Source organism: Panicum virgatum, chromosome 2N (genome assembly GCF_016808335.1).
Source record: "Panicum virgatum strain AP13 chromosome 2N, P.virgatum_v5, whole genome shotgun sequence".
Classification (NCBI taxonomy): domain Eukaryota; kingdom Viridiplantae; phylum Streptophyta; class Magnoliopsida; order Poales; family Poaceae; genus Panicum; species Panicum virgatum.
In genome coordinates this window covers 59,699,649-59,725,260 of record NC_053146.1, presented here as the reverse complement: position 1 = coordinate 59,725,260, position 25,612 = coordinate 59,699,649, and the positions used below count along the sequence as shown (strand labels likewise).

General features: G+C 45.6%; 1 long non-coding RNA gene across 1 annotated transcript; it reads right to left on the bottom strand.

Annotated features, from left to right (window-relative positions):
* Positions 1-20,577: 20,577 nt before the first annotated feature.
* On the bottom strand, positions 20,578-22,138 carry LOC120661473. The gene is made up of 3 exons (XR_005669912.1): positions 21,067-22,138; positions 20,871-20,991; positions 20,578-20,791 (listed from the first exon to the last, which is right to left on the bottom strand). It is a non-coding gene; the product is annotated as an uncharacterized LOC120661473 (long non-coding RNA).
* Positions 22,139-25,612: the final 3,474 nt, after the last annotated feature.

Here is a 25,612-nt window from a genome sequence, read left to right as displayed (position 1 = left end):
CTTGTTCAGCAACAGAGAGGCCTCAATCAGAATTGCAAAATGGGCTTCGGAGCTATCGGAGTTCTATATAGACTTCGAAAGAAGAACAACCATTAAATCACAAGTATTAGCAGATTTCATTGCCGATTGGACATCCCCAACACTCAAGGAAGAACCTTCGACTGAAACTTGGATCGTGCACTGCGATGGGGACTGGTGTAACGACGGAGCGGGCATTGATGCAATCATAGAGTCTCCTTCGGGAGCAAAAACAAGATACGCAGCACGACTTACCTTCGGCAAACTAGAATCATCAACCACCAACACAACCGAGTACGAAGCCTTGCTCCTGGGACTTCGCAAAATGAAAGCCCTTGGGCACCAAAACTTCATAGTCAAAACAGACTCGAAGGTTGTCAGAGATCACGTCGAGAAGGACTCAGAGGCAAGAAAACCCGTGCTTATCGAGTACCTTGATGCAGTTAGATCTATGGAGAAATATTTCAAAGGCTTCGACATCGTTCATATCCCGAGGCACATGAACGACGAAGCAGACAAACTGGCAAAGGCAGCATCAAGAAAAGAGCAGTTACCACCAGATGTATTTTTCGAAGAAATCAAAGAACCTTCGGCCAAGCCGAAGAAAGAAAAACAAATCTCAGTCATCTCAGCCGAAGATTGGAGAACACCTATAATGGAGTACCTTCGGGGAAACATTGAGCTGCCAAATGAGAAAGAGGAAAAGAAAATGTTCCAAAGAGCGAGGGGCTACGTCATCTCCGAAGGAGAATTATTCAAGTCTTGCGACCGAAGGAATCGAGCTCCTCAAGGAAATTCACTCCGGGTCTTGCGGATCTCACATTGGCTTCAGACAACTTGTCTCCAAAGCGTTCAGGCAAGGATTCTTCTGGCCAACAGCCCTGAAGAATGCTCAACACATAGTGAAAACATGCCAAGCATGCCAAATGATGGGCCCGAAGTCCACAAATCCTTCGGAGCCAATTCAGCTGATACCCCTCACCTGGCCTCTTCAAAGATGGGGAATTGATCTAGTGGGCCCCCTACCCACAGCTCAGGGCAATTACAAGTACGCAGCAGTTGCTGTTGAGTACTTTACAAAGTGGATCGAAGCCAAGCCACTAATCAATATAGCTTCAGAAACAATCAAAAAATTCTTTTGGCAGAACATCATCTGCAGGTTCGGGGTCCCAAGAGAGATCACCGTTGATAACGGCAAATAGTTTGATTCTCAGCTTTTCAGAGAATTCTGTTACAGTGTGGGCACGAAGGTAATCTTTGCCTCGGTGTACCACCCGCAATCCAACGGAGCTGTCGAAAGGGCCAACGGCATCGTCTTCGGCATCATTAAGAAGTGCTTGTTCGATCAGAAAAAGGGCAAGTGGGTAGATGAACTCCCGAAGGTCATCTGGTCCCACAACACATCAGAATCAAGAACCACCAAGTTCACTCCATTCAGGCTACTATATGGTGCCGAAGCAATGACACCAGAAGAGCTTAAGAATCGAAGCCTAAGGGTGACCCATCAAGTCGAGGGCACACCCTCTGAGGAGAAAGACCTCTTAGAGCTAGACATCCTGCAAGCTTCGGAAAATCTAGAAAAGTATCAACAAGAAACAACGAAGTGGAGAGACAAGAAAATAGTAAAAAAGGACATCGCAGTCGGAGACTGGGTCCTAAAAAGGAAGCCAAATGCCGAAACCTCCGGCAAACTACAACCCAAGTGGGAAGGACCATTCCTTGTAATCAAAAGCGACAGGCCAGGGTCATATCACTTGTCCGACGCCGAAGGCAATGAGCTGCAGCATCCGTGGAATGCCGACAGCCTCAAAAAATACTACATTTAAGTTTATAAAAAGGATGCATCGCGAAACTATAAGCGATCGCGGACCTTCGCACTTATTTTCAGTTATTTCATACAATGTAAACGGGCCGTACTCTTTTCCTCACAAGGGGAAACTCCGCACAGGAGGTGAGGTTTTTGACGAGGCGGACCCAGTGTAAACTATCTCAATACAATGAATTTTCCCCAAACAGTGTCACTCTCGCCTAAGCAGCCAAAATGGCAAGCTTCGGCAAACATCTGCATGCCAAACAAAATAGTAAGTTAGCAAAGTATGCAGAATCCGTAAACTTTGCATACTTATCAATACAAACGCACAACAAGTGCAGAAATGCCAAGGGGCTTCGACCTTACAAATGGTCCGAACCAAAAAACCTTCGGCAAAAAAGCAAACGCACGACAAGTGCAGAAATGCCAAGGGGCTTCAACCTTACAAATGGTCCGAACCAAAAAACCTTCGGCAAAAAAGCAAACGCACAATAAGTGCAGAAACACCAAGGGGCTTCGACCTTACAAATGGTCCGAACCAAAAAACCTTCGGCAAAAAAGAAAACGCACAAAAAGTGCAGAAACGCCAAGGGGCTTCGACCTCACAAATGGTCCGAACCAAAAAACCTTCGGCAAAAAAGCAAACGCACAATAAGTGCAGAAACGCAAAGGGGCTTCGACCTTACAAATGGTCCGAACCAAAAAATCTTCGGCAAAAAAGCAAACGCACAACAAGTGCAGAAACACCAAGGGGCTTCGACCTTACAAAAGGTCCGAACCAAAAAACCTTCGGCAAAAAAGCAAACGCACAATAAGTGCAGAAACGCCAAGGGGCTTCGACCTTACAAATAATCCGAACCAAAAAACCTTCGGCAAAAAAGCAAACGCACAATAAGTGCAAAAACGCAGGGGCTTCGACCTTACAAGTGATCCGAACCAAAAAACCTACGGCAAAAAGCAACTCGAAAGAATCGAAAGACGGATGCCAGAAAGGGGGGAGATGTTTTTTTCTTTCCGAACCCTCGGCATCCATCATTCGACAATCCAATGAGACAACGCCGCGCAGGTAAGGGGGGAGACGTTTTTCCAAGAACAAAATTTGTGCGCATTGCCTCTTATGGCAACAAATTGTTACCCGAACTAATCACGACCAGCAAAGCACTAACGCACCAAAAGCACAAACCCCCAACCTTCGAAATAGGGACACCAACGAACCAAGTGCGAGAAAGGGGGGAGACGTTTTTCTTAAAATTCCTCTCGCACTTAACTCCTCGGGTCCTAACACCACTAACGAAGCCGAAGAATACAGGAAGCGTTTTTACCAAGTGTAACAAAGCACCTCGAAGGATGCACATATTAGAACACCCCGAAGGATGAGAACAAAACATCTCGAGGGATGCACTCATCAAAGCATCTCGAAGGATGCACACATCAAAGCATCTCGAAGGATGCACACTTCAAAGCATCTCGAAGGATGCACACATCAAAGCATCTCGAAGGATGCACATATCAGAACACCCTGAAGGATGCGAACAAAGCATCTCGAAGGATGCACACATCAAAGCATCTCGAAGGATGCACATATCAAAACACCCCGAAGGATGCGAACAAAGCATCTCGAAGGATGCACACATCAAATCATCTCGAAGGATGCACAGATCAAAGCATCTCGAAGGAAGCGCATTTCAGAGCATCTCGAAGGATGAGAAGAAAGCATCTCAAAGGTTGCATCAAGAAGGACAAATCGAAGGATACGCACAGAAAGCCAACCCGAAAAGCGCAATAATAGGCCTAGAAAGAATATTATACACTTTGAAAAGCTTCGCGAAGGTAGCGTTCAGACAACAAAACAAAAGTTACAACGAATCACGACCGGACCAGCATAAGTACTCCGCAATGCTGCATCCAGGATGAGCAAGGCTGAAAGCCTCCCAGCTCATCAATACCCTAGCACTGTTTGCGTCCTGTAGTACGCGAATATTTACAAAAAATTCCAAGTCCTGAAAACAAATCCCCACAAGCTAATCTTTAGACCTGAGCCCTCGGCGATATGTTCCCATCGCGTCCCGAAGGAGTCCTGCTGTCCTCGGGCGTCCCGTCGATCCCCCAAGGCCGATCAGGGGTCGCCTCCTGCACCAAAGAGACGAAATCAATTAATAGCAAAACAAAAGGAAAAACAAAAAAAGGTTGCTGGAACCGACCCTACCCCAGCAGCCGCGGCAGCCAGAGTCCGAACTGCAACTTTGCCAGAAGATTCCCAGAACCGCTCAAAAAATGCAGCCTTCACCTCTTGAATTCTTCCCACCTCCGCTGCCAAGCCTTCGTAGGGTACGTACTGAAAATCATCGAGTCGGGCAAGATCAACTACGCCGGCACGAAGAAGATTTCCATCAAGCCCCTCGAAGGAGACAGAGGCCGCGTTGTCATTTGCAATACTCATCACTTCACCGAGGCCCTCGAACTCCGACAGCAACCAATCCAAAAGCAGGAAGAAAACTTGGGGACCTTCGACCGACTCAGGCAAAGGCAAAGGCTCCGCTCCAAGGGCAGCAAGAGCCTTCTTGTACCCTTGGTACACCCCATCGGCCCGTCTGGCGACCTCGGGTAAGACCCGCTCAAGCTCAGTCACTTTCGCCTGAACCCACTCCAGCTCAGTAATCCTGTCCTTGAGGGCAGCCTTCTCGTTCGCATCCCCCTCAACGGTCCTCCGAAGGCTCTCAAGAACCTTCTCGTTATCCGAAGCAGAAGACTCCAGCCTCAAACACCTGGCCTTCAGTTGCTGGTTCTCGTCCTTCAAAACGAGAATCTCCGCCTCAGCCTGCCGGAGCCTGTCAGCCAAACTCAGTCTCTCGGTGGCACTCGCCACCCGAAGGTCCGCGTCCGCCTTGGCCTTCTGCATCAAAGAACGGCTGGCGTGGGCAAGCTTCTTGCTCAGCTCAGCAACAATGAAAGCAGCGTCGGAGGTAGACGCTTCCGCCACCGCCGCTCTAAACCCTGAAACAAAATCAAAATCACCTTCGGGAACACTAAAAATTGATCAAGAGACAAAAATAAAACAAGACCCCAAACCTTTCTCGGGAGGGAGAATCCCAGTCGCGCCAGGCCCATGCATCACGGCCAAGAGCTGCTGCATCGACGCCGATACAACTGTAGAAAATAACATAAGTAAAAACCCCCTCGGAAGCGGCGAACGAGCTAGGAAATCAGGAAAAGCCAAGTAGGTGAAACTTACCAGACTCATCGAAGGTCATCCCCTTCAAAGCCTCCACCTCTTTGTCCGAAGGTGGAGCAGAGGAACCTACACGAGCCTCTCCACCCCTGAGCACCATCAGCGTCTCACCTACCAAAATCTCCCCCTTCTCGATGTTCACAGCAAGAACAGGCTGCGCGTCCTTCGGCGCCGGAGCCGAGTCCTTCAAAACATCGGCCGTCGAGTCAGCCCCCTTCGGCACGGGCGGCTTCGGAAGGTCCGCAGGCTTGGCCCCAGTCTTGACGAGGCTCTGAATCCTCCGGCATTTTGTCGTACCTTCGGATGAACAATGAAGATTAATCAACGCTTTCGCCACCTCAACCCGACGGCCGGAACCGAAAAGCATGGTCCCCTACTCATCGCTAAGATCATAACGGGATCTAAAAAGCCTCCCTTCGGGAACTATAATCTCCCCGCCCACCGTCCCCATGAGCTCTTCCATAAATGAGGGCGTACCGCTGTCGCCCGAAGAAACCTCCTCATCCTGCGCCTTTCTCTTGGCGCTCTCAGCCCGCGCAACTGAAACCTTCGTGCTCGAGGGTTTCCGACCGCGACCGCGCCCCCGCGTACCGGTAGCCCCGGAGCTCCCCGCCACCTCCACCTTAGTCTTCCCTCTGGACTTCGCCTCAGGAACCTCTGAACCTACGTTCCCCGGCGGCTTCATCCTTGGAACGGCGTTAGCCGGGACCGGCCGAGACTCGTAAGCGACGCCCATCTCAGCTAGGCAACAGTTCAACCGAAGGTTCCCTCCGCACACCTCCACCAAAGAATGGTACTCCTTTTTGTTCCATGACCCCAGTATCTCCGCAGCCCGATGCTCTAGCTCATCAACAATAACTTCGTCACTGGCACCTTCGGGTCTCCGAAGTCCAAAAATCGGAGAAATCACATCGAACTTCAAGCCAACAAAGCGCTTGCGCTCGAACCTCAACGGAGACCAGCCAGCAGCCAGTGGCCAAACCTTGGCAGCCAGAAATTCCTCGACAGCATCCTGGCCACCACAAACTTGGCAAGCTGTCATGAAAGCTTCCAGACATGACTTGAAACCTGGCCCTCGTTTACTGAAGGCAGGCTGATAAACGTGATCGAACATCTCAATGTCCGAAGCAAGAAGATACTTCTCCTCGCTAGAACCTTCGGGATCGGGGAAGCCAATTATCGCGTAAAACCAGTATCCTAACCAGTTCCCCTCCCACTTGTTCTTGTAAGCTGTCGAGAGCATAACCTTAAATAGGCCAGTCCTTTTGTTCGGCTTACGAGGAACGAAGGTGCAGCAGCCGTTCTGAACCTCGCTAAGCTCGGCATCATCATCTACATAGACCTTACGAGGTTGGCAGTGCAGCTGAAAAAGCTTGCAAAACGCATCCACAGTCACTTCCCCTCCGAAGCTCCATACTACCCACAGAAATTTGGCCAATGTAACAATCCCGTTCGGAGTAAAATGATGTAGCTTTGCGTTGAATGGCTCCAAAAGCTTCGGCACAATTGGATCCATTGGAAGTCTAAGTCCCGCTGAAAAAAATCCTTAAAGACCACAACCTCGCCAGTCTCAAGTACAAGAATCAATTCTACCCCCGGAGGGCGAAAAACCCCCTCGGCGAAATAGCCCTTCGTAACGTAGAAGTCTATCATGCTCTGAGATACGACAGATGGCTCGAAAAGCAGAGTCTTACGTTTCTCCGGAGCCATCAGTTCCGACACGTCCGCAGACACAGCAGAAAGGCTCTCGCTGGACTGCTGTTGCTGAGAAGGCTACGAACCACCCGCCTCTCCTTCGGGAGCTGGACCAGAGTCTGTACGGAGAACCGCCCTCTTAATGAATGCCATAACTACAAAAATAAATAAAAAACAAAGTCAAATTAGAAACAAAGGCTCAAACGAACCTTCGATCAACCTCGCTGTCTGTTTAGCGCGAGCCATGAGCCGCAAAGTTACTTACACCGAAGAAAACGAGCAGCTACACCGCGCACGAAACCAGAACCTTCGGACAAAGCACTTTATAGCAAAAAGCGACGAAGGAAAGCAAAGCTCGAGAGGGCACATGTTTTACCCCCCCCCCCTCCGCTTATATAGGCGGTGAAAAGGAACAGTTCCAGCGGTAAAACCGAGGAGACGGCAGCCCAAGCGGTGCAATCGGAGAACGACACGTATAAAACAAAAACCGACCGTTGCAGGCGACGGTTCGGGAGACGTTTTTCCTCGGGAGCTTCCCGAAGGTTACACGCAATCTTCTTTAATAACAAGGGTTCGGACCATCGGCTTCGGACCTCGCCCTCGAGGGGCTACTGTTGGGGATTGGACCTTCGGGTCAAGCCCTCTCCCTCAGAAATGCTCCCTAACCTGTTTGCAGGGCCGCTATGAAATGGAGCCAAGCATACCCGAAGGTATCGGACGAACACTAAGAAGCGCAAGCTCAAAAACCATGACCTTCGGGCCGAAGGATGTCACCTTCTGAAGGCCGAAGGTAACAGATGGCTGCCCAGGAGCGCAAGCGCAAACATCAATGCCTTCGGTCCGAAGGGTACCGCTTGCGCCGCGCCGAAGGTGACAAACGACCACCCAGAAGTATAAACTCGAAGATCAAGACTTTCGGGAAAAGAGCCCACGACCTGGAATGAGGATGACGGTGTTATCGCCATAAATTAACAGGATTAATTTATGGGCCGAAAGCAAGATGGGCTTAAAGCAGAAGATTGAAGAAGACTTGTAAATCGGCTCCTGCGTGAGCATATGGGCCACATGGGCCATGTATCTTAGATTTAGTTTAAGATTAGTTTAGATTGTTTCCCAAGTCTCCGGACTATAAATATGTACCCTTTGTTATTCGTAAAGGGAGAGTGTCATCACGTCTCGCAAACAACAACTCTCGTCGCACCGCCACCCCTAATCTTAGGGTTTTCATCCAAGTAAGCGCCATGCTGCTCTGATCGTGTCTTGCGATCAGGGCAGCGTTGTTCTAGCTTTTACCTTGGTATTACTCGTACTGAAGCGTTTTTGATGGCGAGTAATGCTAGTTATCCTGATGTTCGTAGCATGGCTTTTAGTAGATCCATCGTGTTTTGTTGCTTTCCATCTACGAATATCATGTTGTCTCTATGCAGTCACATTTCAATTTTATGCTAGTTCTTGTCACATAGAATTAGTTGCACAGAGGCAACACCCTGCTTCTTTTAAGTTTAATAGATCTGATCTGTTATGGTTTGCTCTTATCTTAAGAGTTTGTGTAATATCTGTTAGGTTAGGCCTTGCAAACGGATTGGATGATCCGGTGGTGTAGTAGATGCTTTATCTTAGCCTTGATAGGGATTGTTTCAGGAATCGGCTTTTGCTAGTTCTTAGGCCTCTGTTTTGGGTTCTGGTTTAGTTATCGGTTACGTTCATTAGGCCCAGTCATGTGTAGGATGTTCCGATCTAGCAGTGAAGCTTTTACCATCGTGGATTAGATTAACTAGATTTAATTGAAGCAGCTTTTCAGTTATTTGTTTATTTTATCATATCTGGATACAATCAGATCCAATCTGACACCAGGACTCGATCAGCTCTTTAAAGCCGATGCAAGAGTCGTTCCGGGGAGCCGACCACGGCTCGGACTTATATCTACACGTGTCTTTGTATGCAGGAAACTGTTTGGAGCACGTTCGCACCTTACTGATCGGGTATAGGTCAGGTGGCACGCCCGACTTTCCACATATTCTCCGGGCGCGTGACGGAATTGCGGGCCGTCGACGAGGGAGCAGTGCCTGCCAGCGTCCCAGCAACCTCCCGGCTCTTCGTGTTGCCTGTCGCTGCTCGCCGGTGGGTTTCGACCGACAACACATTCTGGCACGCCCAGTGGGACCCTTCTCGCCAACAACGTCCACTGCAACAATGACTGGAGCTCAAGATCAAGAACCCGCTCCCAAGCCCGTCACGTATGAAGAGCTCTCTCCTGAACACAAGAAGTCTGATGAGATCAAAGCTCTACTGGAAGCCGATCTCATCGGCTCTTTTGAGAGGACCCGCAACCATGGCATCAGGTGGAAGGGGTTCTCGCCTGAAGGCGCTCTCGACAATGTGGATTTGTCTGTACCATCAGAGGAGCGCACCAGGGCCCTGCGTCAGGAGATGAACTACATGGTGGCCCATTCGCTTCATCGGCACTCTCAGAGCCTGATGAACGAGCTTGAGCGCATCGCGCACCGTGTCATCCAGGAGATAATCAAGAATCAGTACTCTCCATCGGGACCAACCCTGGGGAGTCACACAGAGGAAGCCGCACTGCATTCTAGGCCACAATTGCCGTTCTCATTTGCGGCCCCAAGACCACAAAATTCACCGATCTATGTCGTCCACAAGATCGGCGGTGATCCTGGAGAAGGCCAATTCCTCACCGAGCCACCCAAGGAGATCCCGCACGGCTACACGTGCGCCTACATCCCTGACAGCGTCAATCCAACATGCTCGGTGCAGATGGTAAACCCAGGAGCTTCTATAGCAGACGCGGAGAAACAAGCGTGGCTGATAAAGTACGCTACTGGGCCGAGTACTGAGCCATCGGCCCCAAGAGTTCTTAGTGTGGAGCAGGTCAGTGCAATACTGAGAGACCTGTTCGGCATTCTGCCCAAGAGGAAAGCGATCGGCTATTCCAAGCCGTATCCAAGTGACTATGACTTGATCCCACTGCCACCCAAGTATCGGCTTCCTGAGTTCACCAAGTTCAACGGGTCAGAAGGAGCCAGCTCCATCGAGTATGTGAGTCGATACCTAACACAGCTTGGGATGATCTCAGTATCGGATCCTCTGAGGGTCCGGTTCTTCGGCCAGTCCCTTACAGGCCCAGCTTTTGGATGGTACGCGTCGTTGGCTCCGGATTCGATTCGAACTTGGAGGCAGCTCGAAGATCTATTCCATACCCAGTACCACTCAGAGGCTGCTGAAGCTGGAATTGCCAACCTCGCCTAAGTCAGGCAGAATCGAGGAGAGACTGTGTCAGAATACATACAGCGCTTCAGGGAGGTCAAGAACCGATGCTACTCGTCGTGCATCACAGAGAAGGAGGTAGTCGATCTGGCTGTCCTGGGACTCGCTAAGCCGATCAAGGATGCGGCTTTTCAGTTGGAGTTCACATCTCTGGCGCATTTGGTACAGAAGCTTACAACATATGAGCATTACCATCCTGAGCTCTACCAGGACAAGTTCAAGCGCCATGTGAACATGGCCCAGACGAAAGAATCTGATGACTCTGGCGAAGAGCAAGAGGTGGACGTAGCAGAGTGGACTCGGGGGGCAAACCCCGTCCTGTGGAAATGGATCAAGCAGCAGGGGCTTGTGAAGGGCTTTGACTTCGACGTGACCAAAGCAGAGCAGATATTTGATCTGCTCCTCAAAGAAAAATAGCTGAAGCTCCCAGAGAATCACAAGCTACCGATGGCACAAGAGCTGCAGGGGAGGCTGTATTGCAAATGGCACCACTCGTTCACCCATGCCACGGGTGAATGCAAGGAGCTACGTCGTCAGATCCAATCGGCTATCGAGCAAGGCCGATTGATCCTGGCTCAACACATGATGAAGGTTGACACAAAGCCCTTCCCACAAGCTAACATGGTAGAGTTGTCAGATTTCGGATCCAAGGGCCAGAATTTGGCATTCCAGATCAACATGGTGGGACCCATGCGCCGCGATGACAATCAGAGGAGAGAGGCCACTTCTGGCAAACGGCCGCAGGATGAACGCAAGTTGGAACAGCAACGTGTGACTGAAGAGCAGGTGCGTCACATCCGCAATCAGCTTCCAGCTTCTAATCGGCTTCTAGAAAAGTACCAGTACCAGTACAAGTTGCGCCGCCGGTACGAATCGGAAGAAGATGGGTATGAGCACCGCACAGGGAGGACACTGGGGAGACGCCAGGCTATACGCAACCACTGGCACTGCCCGTTCTTCAGGTACTACTGGAATTCCGGCATGAGCCGATTGCCTACTATAGATGATTGCTTGGAGTGCAGGCCTCGAGGACACCAGCAGGATGAGTCATCGGTGTTCCGGCGCTTAATGCCCAGAACACGTCAAGATAACCATGTGAGGCGCCCATCCAGGAGTGATTCCGAGCCAGGAGAAGAAGACAGGTACCATTGCCCACGGTGGTGTCCTGACGGGCTTAATCGCTCGCAGAAGCGCAGAGTGCAGCGCTTGCGCAATCTAGAAGAAGCGGAAGCAAAGTACCTCGACGTGCTGAGGAAGGCACGTCCGGATCTCGCGGAACAAGTCAGGCGACCGTGAAGGGAGGAGAGGCGCCCTCCAAGAAAGGAGTGGCGCCCCAAGCAGACAAAAGCCGATGAGAAGCCATCGGCTGATGTGAACATGGTGTTCGTGCTCCCATCGGAGTTTCGGGCACCCCAACCGGAGGAATTGGCCATCGCGCAGCTGGATCTCGGCCCACGGCCAGTCATCTTCGAGAAGCCCAAGGAGAAAAGCTACAAGCACTTGAAGGGATTGTATCTCAAGGGCTTCATCAATGGCAAGCCTGTGAATAGGATGTTGGTCGACACTGGCGCTGCAGTCAACTTGATGCCATACTCTGTGCTGCGCCGATTGGGTCGTTCTTCTGCTGACCTGATCAAGACCAATGTGATGCTCAATGACTTCAACGGACAACCATCAGAGGCAATGGGGGTTCTTAATGTGGAGCTGACAGTTGGCCGCAAGATGATCCCGACTTCGTTCTTCATCGTCAATAGCAACAGTACATACACGGTATTGCTTGGGAGGGATTGGATCCACGCCAACTGTTGTATCCCTTCCACAATGCATCAGTATCTCGTCCAATGGGACGGCGATGAAGTAGAAGTGGTCCCTGCAGACGATTCCAGTGAAGTATCGCTCGCAGACATGAACGCCTGGGATGCAGATGGACAAGAGCCGATCTCAGGGATCGCCCTGGAAGACTGTGATCGGATCGAGGCGATAAAAAACAGACTGAGGCTGGTCTTATCCACTGGCCTCATAGAGTAGACGCATTCTGGCATGCCACGGGATGTAATAAAGATAGAGAGGCCGGTCCCAGCGACCGGCCCCAAAAAATAGAAAAATCCTGTTTGGGTTCGAAATTGTTACATCATGTACATGTGATGGCCTGCTCTGGAAGTTGGCCACTCATCGACTATTTGGTTTCGAATGATAATGGAAGTGTAGAAGCGGCCAGCCCACGCGGTTGGCCAAATGATTTTTCTTGTCATCTCCCTGTGTTTGCCGCTGATCTTGTGGATAACGAAGACTCGCCTGCGTTCGCAGCTGGTTTTTCAGACGACGGCAAGCTTGGATACGGGTTCACATCAGCTGATGATTTGGAAGAGGTTGATATCGGTCCTGGGATAAGCCACGACCGACATTTATCAGCAAAAAGTTGGATCCGGCCTTGCGAGAGGAGATGATTGCACTGCTGAAAGAGTACCGGGATTGCTTTGCATGGGACTACACCGAGATGCCCGGTCTGGATAGAAGCATCGTCGAACATCGGCTCCCGCTCAAGAAAGGGTTTCGGCCGTTTCAGCAATGAGCACGTCAGATGAAGGCCGAAGTCCTAGAAGAAGTCAAGAAAGAGGTGGAGAAGATGCTCGATGCTGGGTTCATCAGGCCGTGCCGATATGCAGAATGGATCTCCAGTGTGGTACCAGTACAAAAGAAGGATGGCCGATGGCGCGTCTGCGTCGACTTTAGAGATCTCAATAGAGCCACGCCAAAGGACGAATACCCGATGCCTGTTGCAGAGACATTGATCAATGCAGCTGCTGGCCACAAAATGATGAGTTTCATGGACGGCAATGCCGGTTACAACCAGATCTTCATGGCCCCGGAAGACGTGAACAAGACCGCGTTCAGAGTACCAGGCGCGGTCGGCTTGTTCGAGTACCTGGTGATGACCTTTGGACTGAAAAATGCCGGTGCAACGTACCAACGTGCCATGAATTATATTTTTCATGATCTCATCGGCAAATTGGTAGAAATCTACATTGATGATGTTGTGGTCAAGTCCAAATCAGCTGGGGGGCATCTAGAAGATCTGCGTCAAGTTTTGGAGCGGACTCGAAGGTTTGGGCTCAAAATGAACCCAAATAAGTGCGCTTTCGGTGTATCGGCCGGTCAATTTCTGGGATTCCTGGTGCATGAACGGGGAATCGAGATCGGCCTAAAGAGTCAAGAAGCTGTGAAAACGATGAAGCCACCTACTACAAAGAAAGAATTACAGAAGCTCATCAGTAAAATTAACTTTGTCAGACGATTTATTTCTAATCTGTCTGGACGCATTGAGCCGTTCATGGGTTTAGTGAAGATCAAATCCGATGATGAGTTTCGCTGGGGGCAGAACAGCAGCAAGCTTTCGATGAAATCAAGGAATATTTGTCAAAGCCTCCAGTGTTGGTTCCTCCTCAGCAAGATAGGCCGTTTTACGTGTACCTATCCGTGGATGACACTTCTATCGCTTCAGTATTGGTTCAGAAGCACGACGGCCAAGAGAGGGTGGTCTTCTACCTCAGCAGACGCATGTTAGACGCCGAGACCAGGTATCCTGAAATCGAGAAGCTTTGCCTTTGCTTATACTTTACATGTACAAAGCTTCGTCATATTTTGCTCTCGGCGGAAATAATTGTCATATGCAAATCGGATGTCATAAAGCACATGCTATCGGCTCCTGTCCTGAAAGGCCGACTTGGAAAATAGATGTTTGCATTGTCAGAGTTCAATATCCGATACCAGCCTGCAAAAGCGGTCAAAGGACAAGCACTGGCGGATCTTGTCGCAGACAGGATCAGCACTGATATTGCTGCATTATTTATTCGTGCTTGGGCTATGTTTTTTGACGGATCGGCTTGTGATGATGGGTGCGGTGTGGGAATTCTGTTGGTCTCGCCTCGTGGAGCGACTTATTCTTTTTCCATCAGAATGACTGCCCCATGCACCAATAATTTGGTGGAATATGAAGCCATTCGCAAAGGGATGGAACTGCTCCTCGAAGCTGGTGCAGAAGCGGTGGAAATTTTTGGAGATTCAAAGTTGGTGATTTCTCAACTCACGGAAGAATATAGATGTGAGAGCGAGGCTCTATTTCCGATATGGATGCAGTGCCGTGAGTTGATGTCACAATTCAGGTACATCAATTTCCACTGGATATGCAGGACTCTGAACAATGAAGCCAATGATTTGGCACAGATGGCTTCTGGCTACAGGGAGACAGCCGATGGAGTCGACGTGGAGGTTCAATTTCTAGAACCCGGAGACTGGAGAGCCGATATCTTCAATTACTTGAAGGATTCGGCTCGGGTGGCACCCAGAAGGATAAGACTCAAGGCCATGAAGTATGTTCTGATAGGGGATGGCATATTTTACAGGATCTTGGAAGGACTACTGCTTAAATGTCTGGGACCTTCAGAGTCAAATCGGCTTTTGCATGAGGTTCATGAAGGAGCCTGCGATACTCATCAATCGGCTCATAAGATGAAGTGGCTGATTAGGCGATCGGGTTATTACTGGCCCACTATGCTTGAAGATTGTTTTAAATTTTACAAGGGATGTCAAGCATGTCAAAGATTTGGCAAGATTCAGATAGTGCCAGCATCAGTAATGAATCCTATCATCAAACCGTGGCCATTCAGAGGTTGGGGCATGGATATGATTGGATAGATCAACCCGTCGTCTAGCAAGGGTCACCAATGGGTCTTAGCTGCTACAGATTATTTCACAAAGTGGGTAGAGGCAGTGCCCATGAGAGTAGCGTCAAGAGATGTGATCAACTTTGTCAAAGAGCACATCATCCACAAGTTTGGGATCCCTCAGACTATTACGACCGATGGAGGATCGGTCTTTATATCGGAGGAGTTCAGAAAGTTTGCCGATGACATGGGGATTAAGCTGATCAGATCATCTCCGTATTATGCCCAAGCTAATGGACAAGCTGAAGCATCTAACCAGAGCCTCATCAAGCTCATAAAGAGAAAGATCGATGAATATCCTAGGCGCTGGCATGAGGTGTTGTCAGAAGCTTTGTGGGCGTATCGTATTTCATGTCATGGGTCCACCAAGACATCGCCGTACCATTTAGTTTACGGCCAAGACGCTGTGCTACCATGGGAGATCACGGCAGGATCAAGGCGTGTTGAATTTCAGAATGATTTATCTGCTGAACAGTATGCAGCCTTGATGAATGATAATGTGGAGGACCTGACAGAGCTAAGACTTTGGTCGTTGGAGAAGATCAAGGAAAATAAGGCTAAAGTTGTCCGTGCGTACAACAAGAAGGTCAAGCCAAAGAATTTTCAGGTTGGAGACTTGGTTTGGGAGGCAGTATTGCCATTAGGAACTAAAGATAAAAAGTATGGCAAGTGGTCTCCAACTTGGCATGGGCCGTACAAGGTTGATCAGGTCTTGCCTGGGAATGCATACATGCTCGAGGAATTGGACGGCGTCAAGTTTCCTGTTGCTGTCAATGTCCAACATCTCAAGAAGTATTTCCCGAGCATGTGGGAGAGTGAGTGACAAAAGCCGATGAGATCCATCTGGGTGCAGTGTAATAGGCCAACACGTTGAGTTGGCCGCAAAAAAAAATCATGATAGGCCAACACGTTGAGTTGGCCAGAGAGAAAAAAAAATCATGACAGGCCAACACGTTGAGTTGGCCAGTAAAAAAAAGAAATGATGAATGACAGGCCAACACGTTGAGTTGGCCGGTAAAAAAAATGTATATGAGAAGTAAGATAGTCGATGTGTAACCATCGACTTAAGATGTTATTAAACAAGTACAAGTTTCAGGTTAACAGGCAGTACTAATTATCTCTTGAGCCTATCTACTCGTTCAGGAATTCTTCTATGGCATGGATGGCTTCAGTACGGACGGCGTCTGGTCGTGCTACAATCGCTTCGTCATCCTTGTCATCGCCTGTAACTATCTGCCGACTCAAGGTGCTGATCTCTGCAAACTCTGCTTGTATCTGCTCGGCTATTTTCTGGGTTTCTTGTTTGGAGTTTGCAATGGAAGCTTCCTCGGCCTAGATGAGTTCCTTGGTGGTGCGGACCTTTTCTTCGAGTTCCGCCAGTTCTTTCCACTACAACGAATCACAGCAACCCCAATAGCCGAGCACTGTCGGAAAATATAGGGAAACTGTCGGGACTATTATTTCTTGACAGCTAGCTGTCGGAGATTACCTGTCAGGGTTGCTCTGCCGGGAATAGAAATTAAACTCTAACAGCCTTGTCGGTGCTGAGTTTTTCCAACAGTGAGGACTGTCGGAGAAGCAGTTTGTCAGATTGACCAGGATGGGTGTCGGCAGAGACTGTTCCATGACTGCACTGTCGGATAATAATGCCCTCTTTCCCGATAGCCATCACACCATTTTGGTTGAAACAAACAACGAGAGCAATGTTGGATATCTATTCCCTGACAGGGCCCCTGTCATGGAATTGTTTATTGTCCTCTGACAGCATTGTTGCCCATACAATTATAGCAAGGCCCCCGTATAAAAAAAACTATGACAGCACTGCCATAAAATGGTTTTGTATCATTGAACTTTTTATATTTCCAAAATATCCAGATATTTGTATCAAATTGAACTATCAGCTAATGGACACCTAACACAGAACATATCATAATAATCATACATGTTCATGTAACATTGCAGATATCAAGCAGTATAGAGATATCATGTCCTTGCATCATTAGAGAATAAAAGCAAAGTTATGTTTGTAGTCTTTCACAAGTAAATAAAGAATTAGAAATCTAACATTTAAAACAAGTGATAGATAAACGACTAATATTATCTACGGATAAGTTCCAATATGACGAAAATGTTACTGAATCCTATTAGAAAAAATCGTCTCCTCCATTGTCAGTGGTATCCCTGTCCCTCATGTGGCTGCTGTGATAGTTTCTTGTAGGAGTCCCTTGGTCTCTGATGGAAGGTCCCCACATTCTGTCCAGTACGTTTGTAGAACTTCGTTGCATTGATTCCTGCAAAAAGAAAAGCCAAGAGCTGTGAAATCATTCAATCTTGTGCACTGATGAATGAAAAAATTCAAATGACTTGACAAAGATTTGTTATTATTACCGGCTGAAAAGTGTTCTGTCGTGCTGAATATCGGAAGGTACTTCCATCCATTCTCTGTAAATCTACACTAGCAGAATTGTTTCCACTACCATCCTTCACCAAAAAGAAAATGCATTGGTGCAATTTCTTACCAGTACATATGTGGGACGATAATGAAGTGTAGTAAAAACATAACAATAGCACATTGTAACCTGTTGATAAGGCATTGGAAAAGCTTGTCCAGTAACATGTCCATATGAATTTCCATTCATTTGATGTGGCACAACATTTACAGAGTTGATATCCATGCCGCCCTTCAGACAATATTTAGATAGTGGTGCAAGATCTTTCAGATTTATGATAGGTGACACTCAAGATATTTTAGGGTCAGTAAAAGATAGTATCGAATATTACTACCTGCCGTCTATAGATGTTAGGAGGAGATTGTTGGCCAACATGTCCAGATGGAGTTCCACTCATGTGTCGTATCGTTGCATTTACAGAATTGTTGTCCATGATGCCCTTAAAATATATAAGACAAGGGTATGAGTTGTGAGATACATATACATACAACCGTACAAAGTACTATTGAATTCATATATAGTATTCGTTTTAATAATTTTACTGGTGGAGGCCGTGCTGGTACAGAGCTAGGGGAAAACGAGGCCAAATTGATCGGAGGCATAGAAGCACTTTCACAGCCTGGTCTTGTATGCTAATGAACAATGTAAAAATTAGTAACTACACCGAGACATGAAAAGTTAGGAGATACTTAGACAGACATGTAAGTTGTAAGATGCTAATTGTCATATACCATGTAACAGTTCAAAGTAGTAACATATTCAACTAAATAAATTGATTATTACCGGCTCAGAAGTTGGAGGTACAGGGTTTTGGAACAATGAGGCCAGATCGATCTGAGGTGGAGGAGCATCTCGGCAACCTTGCCTCATATACTAATAAATATTGTAATAATCAGTTATTATACATGCACATAATAAGTAGTTCATACAATCTATACAGCCATGTATTAGTGATATGGAAGGAACAATAACCTGGGTCAAATCTTCATTGAACTTGGTAAATGCATTGCAAAAAGATCTTTTGAGATCTCGAACCTCCTGCTCCAGCTCCCTTTCTCTTTGACTACTGGAACTGTAGCATGTAGAAGGACGTACATCAGGGGAGAATTGCACTTGTGAGCTGTCAATGGCACCATCTGCTATTGCAAACTTCCCATGTGGCTTCCGTCCAGTGCACTTATACATAACTTGTGGGTCCAGAGGAACCTTCACCCATGGAATATTTTCACCATGAGCCTCCTTCATTCCATCGCGATATTTATCCTAACACATGGGAAATATTCAATTTTTATAAAAAGAAGATAAGGTCTAAACACAATGAAAATTGCTAGATATGGTAGTGACAAATGCTATATTTATATATATAAAGTGGAAAACAGTTTGAACAGTCAAATTTTTCAATACCAAATGTTCTTGGGCACGATCATTTGCAAGTGGAGGAAGTTCATTGCCTTCGCCTTGTGCCACTGCTTGTTTAGATGCTCCCATGTGGACAGCAAAACCCTCAATTAAGCTAAAAGGCCTTCCATATGTCTTCTCCTATAAAATACATGGATATTATATTACAAAAAGATTGACATATGTTTAAATAAAATCTGCACTACAACTAAAGTTGAAGGGTACCAAGCATTGTTGTGTGCGTGTGACAGAGCTTGATCCTCCACAGTTAACACTTTCAGGTCTAGATAGGCGTGCAGCCCTCTTCAAAGCACTCATTGCTTTGAACTCCTCTGATCCCCACCAAATACTCAGTTCATTCCAAGCATCAATGTTAATCCAACTAAAAGGTACTTCACGGTACTCATGTGCATCCAAATGGATCAATTTTGCATCTTCAAATTCTGTGATTTCTTTCATGATCTCTGTTTTGTACGCCACAACTGCATAAATCCTCAAATCATATATTTCTTGGGTAGTCAACTTTGCACAACAAGCATCGAGGGTCTTCATGAATTTTTCCTTCTGTTCAGGACTAGCGTCATCCGGCCATCTGTATCGTGCCTAATATTAAAGTAAAACTTGACATTTGTTAAATCTGATGGTTAATATGGTACACACTTAACAAAAACACAAGTTCAGAGCTCATGAAAGATTACCAGGAAATCAGACCTAACCCTATCAGCACAGGTGTTATCTTGTGGTCCTTTCATACACCAGTGCCGCCATTTTGTGGCAGCAACATACTTAGGTGGTCTTTCAGTGGTGTCATACACAATCTGTGGGTAGTGATGCTTCAGCAAGGCACCTATTATAGTGTTTGGAACACGATCTTTCTTGTTGAAATTTTGCATACGCCAATTTCTACATTATGGGAAAATGTCATATTATTCCAACTTATGGAAAGCTTAAAACATCAACAGCTTCATCCCAAATAATTTAAATGACAAAAAAATGAGTTCGTCTGCTCTACATGATTACCTATCACCAGAAGGTATGAGAACAATCTTGGCAGCATGTGTCGTTGGTGCTGGCGGGATCGTGTTTGAACCACGGGGTGTCCTATTGTGTCCAGCAGTGTTCTGGGCATTGGAGCCTATCTGCGTGGATTCATTTCCATCTTCATCACCAGGTACCTGCTCTGCAACACCTCGCCTCTTGCGAGAAGCTCGGATTGCCTCCCTGATATCTCTGTCACGTGCCCTGCATATAAAGAATTAGAAATGGCACATGGCAAATGTCAGTTATTATGAGAAACATGAAGCCATACAAATTTCATTATTGCTGTACAAGGACGGTAACCATGGAAAAGGTCATTCATTGCCAAAAATAAATATTTCTATCACAGTACAGTAAATCAGAAATCATCAGGATCATCATATAAATCCTCTTGATCAGAATCATCTGGTACGCGGTCCATCTCATAATACATATCATTTGGAGGAGGCTCATTTGACTCAATTGCATCAGTGGTGTGCTGTTTGTTCAGAAGGTCAATATCAGATTTATCTTGCACTAAATCAGCATCTGTAACTGCAGCATTTAGATCAAAATCAGTGGCAAGATCTATGACAAGATTCCCATTGCTAATATCCTCTTGATAAAATATAGAACTAGGTGCTTCATGATCATCATCACTAATCTGACCAACTATGGGTGCTTCCAGATCACCACGCTTTGGAACATGGTGTACAACCCACCAATTTCTCAAATCACCAGTTTGACATGGATATGGAGTGTAGTATACTTGTTTGCATTGGTGAGGAAGAACAAAAGGCTCATAGCCAGGGAGCTTTGTGTTTGGGTTCACCTCAATTAATCCAATATTAGGAGATTTCCGAATCCCATTTATTGGATGAAATCATCGGCACTCGAATAAAACTAGTTTAAAGTGCTCGGAACCCTCAAAAGTAATCTTGATAATATCTTCAATAACCCCATAATAGTCTGTAGTGCTATTATCTTCAGTGCAAGAGAGGAATATACCACTATTTATTGTTGATAGATTGGGGCGTGATTTTTCATACTTCTCAGAACGAAACCTAAAGTTATTAACATCATATCCAGTTAAACAAGACACACGAGTACGGCAACCATGAGATATTTGAACCAAATCCTTGTGGATACCTCCTTCCTTTAAGCACTACATACATCAAATGTATAACTAATTAGATTACCATGAAAATAAATATTATTTTTTCCTCAATTCCATCAGAACTTACCAAATCTCTAAACCATTCAAATAAGTTTAGACGGCCTCTACCAGCACCAGACTTTCGAGTTTTATCAATTTGTTGCTGAGTTGCTCGATGGAAATTCCTACATTCTGCTTTGTCAAATCTCCTAAGCAGTATACAATTTATTTCAGAGTTTGAAAAGGTGTAGAGCATTCTAAATTGTGCAAGAAAGGCTACTCACATCACAAAATCATCCATCTCCAGAGTGTTGGTGTAAATGTAAATCAGAATTGCATGATACTCATCTCTTGCAAGCACTTTTGTCCCACGCTTACCATGAACACGACCTGGTACTTGAAATGTGCTGAGACTACAATTACTGTTATGAGTCTCATACCCATCATCATACCTAGACCTTTTACTTCGACTCGATGGTGCGTCACGTTTGAAATATAAGCTAACGATATTTGAAATTTCCTCCACTATATAAGCCTCGACAATGCATCCTTCAACTCGTGCTTTATTTTTAACCATCTTCTTAAGATATTTCATTAGCCTGTGAGATCAGTCCAAATAATGTTCAAACATAATTTATGATTGATATAAATACTTTCTAAGCTGTTGTTAACGTACCTTTCAAATGGATACATCCATCTATACTGTACAGGCCCGCCAAGTCTTGCCTCATATGGTAAATGTATCATGAGATGTTGCATTGAATTAAAAAAACCTGGTGGGAAGATCTTCTCCAGTTTGCATATAAGGATAGCAATATTCTCTTCCAACTTTTTTACTTTCTCTATTTCTAACTCCTTGGAGCAAAGTTGTCTATAAAAGAAACTGAGTTCTGCTAGTGCAAGCCACACATTGTTATCAAGAAAGCCACGGAAAGCTACAGGTAGCAGGCGTTCCATGAAAATATGGTAGTCATGACTTTTCAATCCTGTGATCTTTAAATCAGACAAATTTACACCCCTCCTAATGTTTGCAGCAAACATGTCTGGAAATTTCAAACCCTTTAGCCACTCTAAAACTAGAACTTTCTGCTGTCGACTAAGGCAAAACAATGCCCTTGGTCTTTCCCAACCACCATTTGACTTCTCACGCATGTGATACAGTGGTCTATCACAAATCGAAGCTAGATCTAACCTTGCCTTGACATTATCCTTTGTTCTATCAGACATGTCCATGCATGTGACCATTACTGCTTCACCCATGTTTTTCTCATTATGCATAACATCAATGTTATGGCGAATGAGAAGTTTCTCATAATATGGTAATTGCCACAATCCCGAGATGTGTGTCCAATTGTGTGTCTTCCCAAACCCTTCAAATGCATTACTCCCTTTACCTTTATTAGGAACCAGAGCCTTCACCTGCTGGTGGATCTGTTCCCCAGACAAGCGATTTGGTGCAGGAGAGCGCACTTGAGTTCGCTTGCGAAAAGCTTTCAAACTTTTTCTAAAAGAATGGTCCATAGGAAGAAACTGCCTATGGCAATCAAACCAGCAATATTTGTTGCCATTAACTAGCCAAAAAGCACTGACTGTGCCTAAGCACACAGGACATGCAAACTTTCCATGAGTACTATGTCCAGAGATCATACCTAGTGCAGGCAAATCATTTATAGAGTAAAAGTAGCATGCTCTAAGATTAAAAGTAGTCCGAACAGATCTATCGTAAACTTGCACACCATCATCCCATAGTAATTTCAAATCATCATACAAGGGTTCCATGTAGACGTCCTAGTTTTTTCCTGGATGTTGTGGACCAGGTATGACAAGTGTCAAAAATATATTCTCTTTTTTCATGCACATTGATGGAGGAAGGTTGTAGGGTACAAGAAACACCGGCCAGCACGAGTAAGGTGCAGCACTAAAGCTAAAAGGAGTAAAACCATCTGTACAAAGACCCAACCGAACATTTCTAGGCTCTTTTGCAAATTCAGGAAACTCCTTATCAAAGTGTTTCCAGGCCTCGCCATCTGATGGATGCATCATAACTCCTGGTTTATCGCTATGAGTTTCCTTGTGTGATCCCATGTACTTTGCAATCTCCTCTGACATGAATAATCTTTTCAACCTTGGAATAATTGACAAGTATCTTAATACCTTGCGTGCAACTGGCTTCAAATGTTTGTTTAAACCACTAGAATCTCTCTGATGGTATCTAGGTTCTTTGCATTTGTCACATATTGTTTTATCCTTGTGTTCCTTACGAAACAACATACATCCATTGTAGCATGCATCTATCTTTTCATACGGCATGCCCAAACTACTTAGCATTTTCTTTGATTCATTAAAGTTTTTTGGAATCACTGAATTTTCTGGAAGGAGATCACATATCAACTTCATAAGTGTATTGTAACCAGCTGCAGAAACATTAAATTGAGACTTGAAATTTATCAAACGGGTTACTGCAGAGAGGGTTGTTTCTTTAGTGTGATCATGGACTGGTTTTTCAGAGGCTTCCAACAAGTTGTAAAATTCTTCAGCTTCATCCATAGCTTCTTGAGCATGGTTAGCATCAGCAAAATCATGTAGCATATCATTTAGGTGGTCCCTATCATCAAACTCTTCATCTGCTGGGGCAGTCTCCCCATGATATGTCCAGACAAAATAATTTTGCACAAAACCATTCTTTACTAAGTGATGTGAAAGGTTGTATTCATTCTGCTTCTTAAAGTTACCACACTTGCTGCATGGACAATGCACTCCTTCACTATTAGCACTTGGACGAGAAAATGCTAGATTGACAAATTCTTGTGCTTTTTTGCACCAATTTGAATTAGGACCACTAACACTCCAATCATCATACATCCACCTACGATCCCTGCTCATAGGTGCTTCTGTTATTTGCAAATCTAACATTTGGATGAAATTAATAATAACAAATGTCCAATGTTGCTCTATGTGCATAAATTGTAAAATTTCCAAAATCTAATACGCAACTAATTAATCACAGCATTGGAATATCTTAATTAATAAAAATAATTCAAAGGTAGCAGTAAGCTTAAGTCCAATACAACTGCATTATGGTGGGGAAGAAAACCCAAACTCTATCCCAGCTAGTCAAAATGCCACTAGAATCTGAAGGCATATGCCAAATTTGTACTAGTAAAAAAACACAATTGTGTGGCAGATTTACTCACATGATGCCCAGCGACCTTCGAGTGATCAAATTCAGAGATGGGGTCAACAAGTATGTGCAGTTGATATCTGCCTGTATTTAAGAGTAAAAGTTACACACAAACAAACTATCAAAACTTAGATATGTTGATGCACAGATTTAATTCATCACTGTTAAGAAAAAGAAATCTAATTAATGGAGATTTTGTATATTCACAAGGATCTAATAATACCTCGCTACAAGAATTCACCAAATGCCCAAGAAGAAAAGGATTCGATCAAACAATTACTTCAGGAACGCACCTAAACTCCAATCTGTATGTGGCTATGACGGACAATGGAAGGAAAGTGCCTCCTTGCAATCAACCCAAGCGAGGGAAAAAAGCAGCGCCTCCCTGCAATCAACCCAATCGGGACTAAAAAAACTGAAGATGATCTCCTCGCAGGCGCCACCAATGCGAGTCAGGGCAGAATCAAAGGGTGCGATGGTGGGAGTTGCGATTCTAAGAAACCCTTATGTCCCTTACCTCGAGGACTTCTGGGGGGCGGCTCAGGGAGGGAAACGAAAATTTCCTTCACATATACGGGGAACAGCGGTTAGTATCCCTAAACCCTCGGAGCACAACTCTTAGGGATGGAAACGAGATTTATTTTGGCGGGGAATAGAGGAAATTGGTGCTCCATTGCCCTGTATCGCTAGCAATTGGCGCCATCCACAAGGATATGGGTGCGGTTTCTCCCGTGTCTCTGCTTTTGCTAAAGTTTTTTTCACCCTGGATCTGTGAGTTGGAGTCCAAGTTTAATAATATGTTGCCAGGGACATTGGAGTCGGATCTATCTTTCCTGTCTATACAGCTATTAATAATTTTCTAGAAGGATACATGGCTGCATAAACATATAGGTGAAACAGTTTAATGCAAAAAAAATATTATATTGTCTAGTGCGATAGGATTTGTATCGCTCAAGTAAATTTAACCAAAAATTCATGTTAAATTCATGCGTTACAAATAGTTTGTGAATCTTGCAATGATAATTTCAATTCAATAATTCAATCATTTTTCAAACATACTAAACCTTCACACACGCGCACGCATCTCACACACGCACTCACTCACACATAGACATGAGCGTTATTTTTCATGCTGGACCACCTGCTAGAGATAGATCTCCGAGTATCACAATGAAACTATCTGCAAGGAAGATAGAAAGTCAGACTCCAATTAGGATTCATATATAATCCTACAAAAACTCTACCCTAACTACTAGCATGTAATCGACTAGTATCCCACCCTTAGAGTATATAAAGGATGGCAGGGGTACTTAAATCGGCAGAATCAGCTCAAGCCTAAAGTAGGGCAACTCAACACCCAAGCGTAGAGTGCAATATACAACATTGCAAATATAACGTAGGATATTACGTTTTACGTTCAATTTCCAGATACGGCAATTCCTCACCAAACAATCTCCTACTTTGAAGTATCCCTAGGTAAGTTGGCGGTAAAAATAACGACACCACACCCTAGAGGTTTCACTCTATTTTAGTTGAAAATAATTCAAATAATAAATAGTCGGATCGGGCTGGGGCTGGCCTGAAATTATTTCGAATCTAGTTTCCTCTTACTAGGCTCAGCCCTATAGCAGGTGTGGACAGGCTAACAT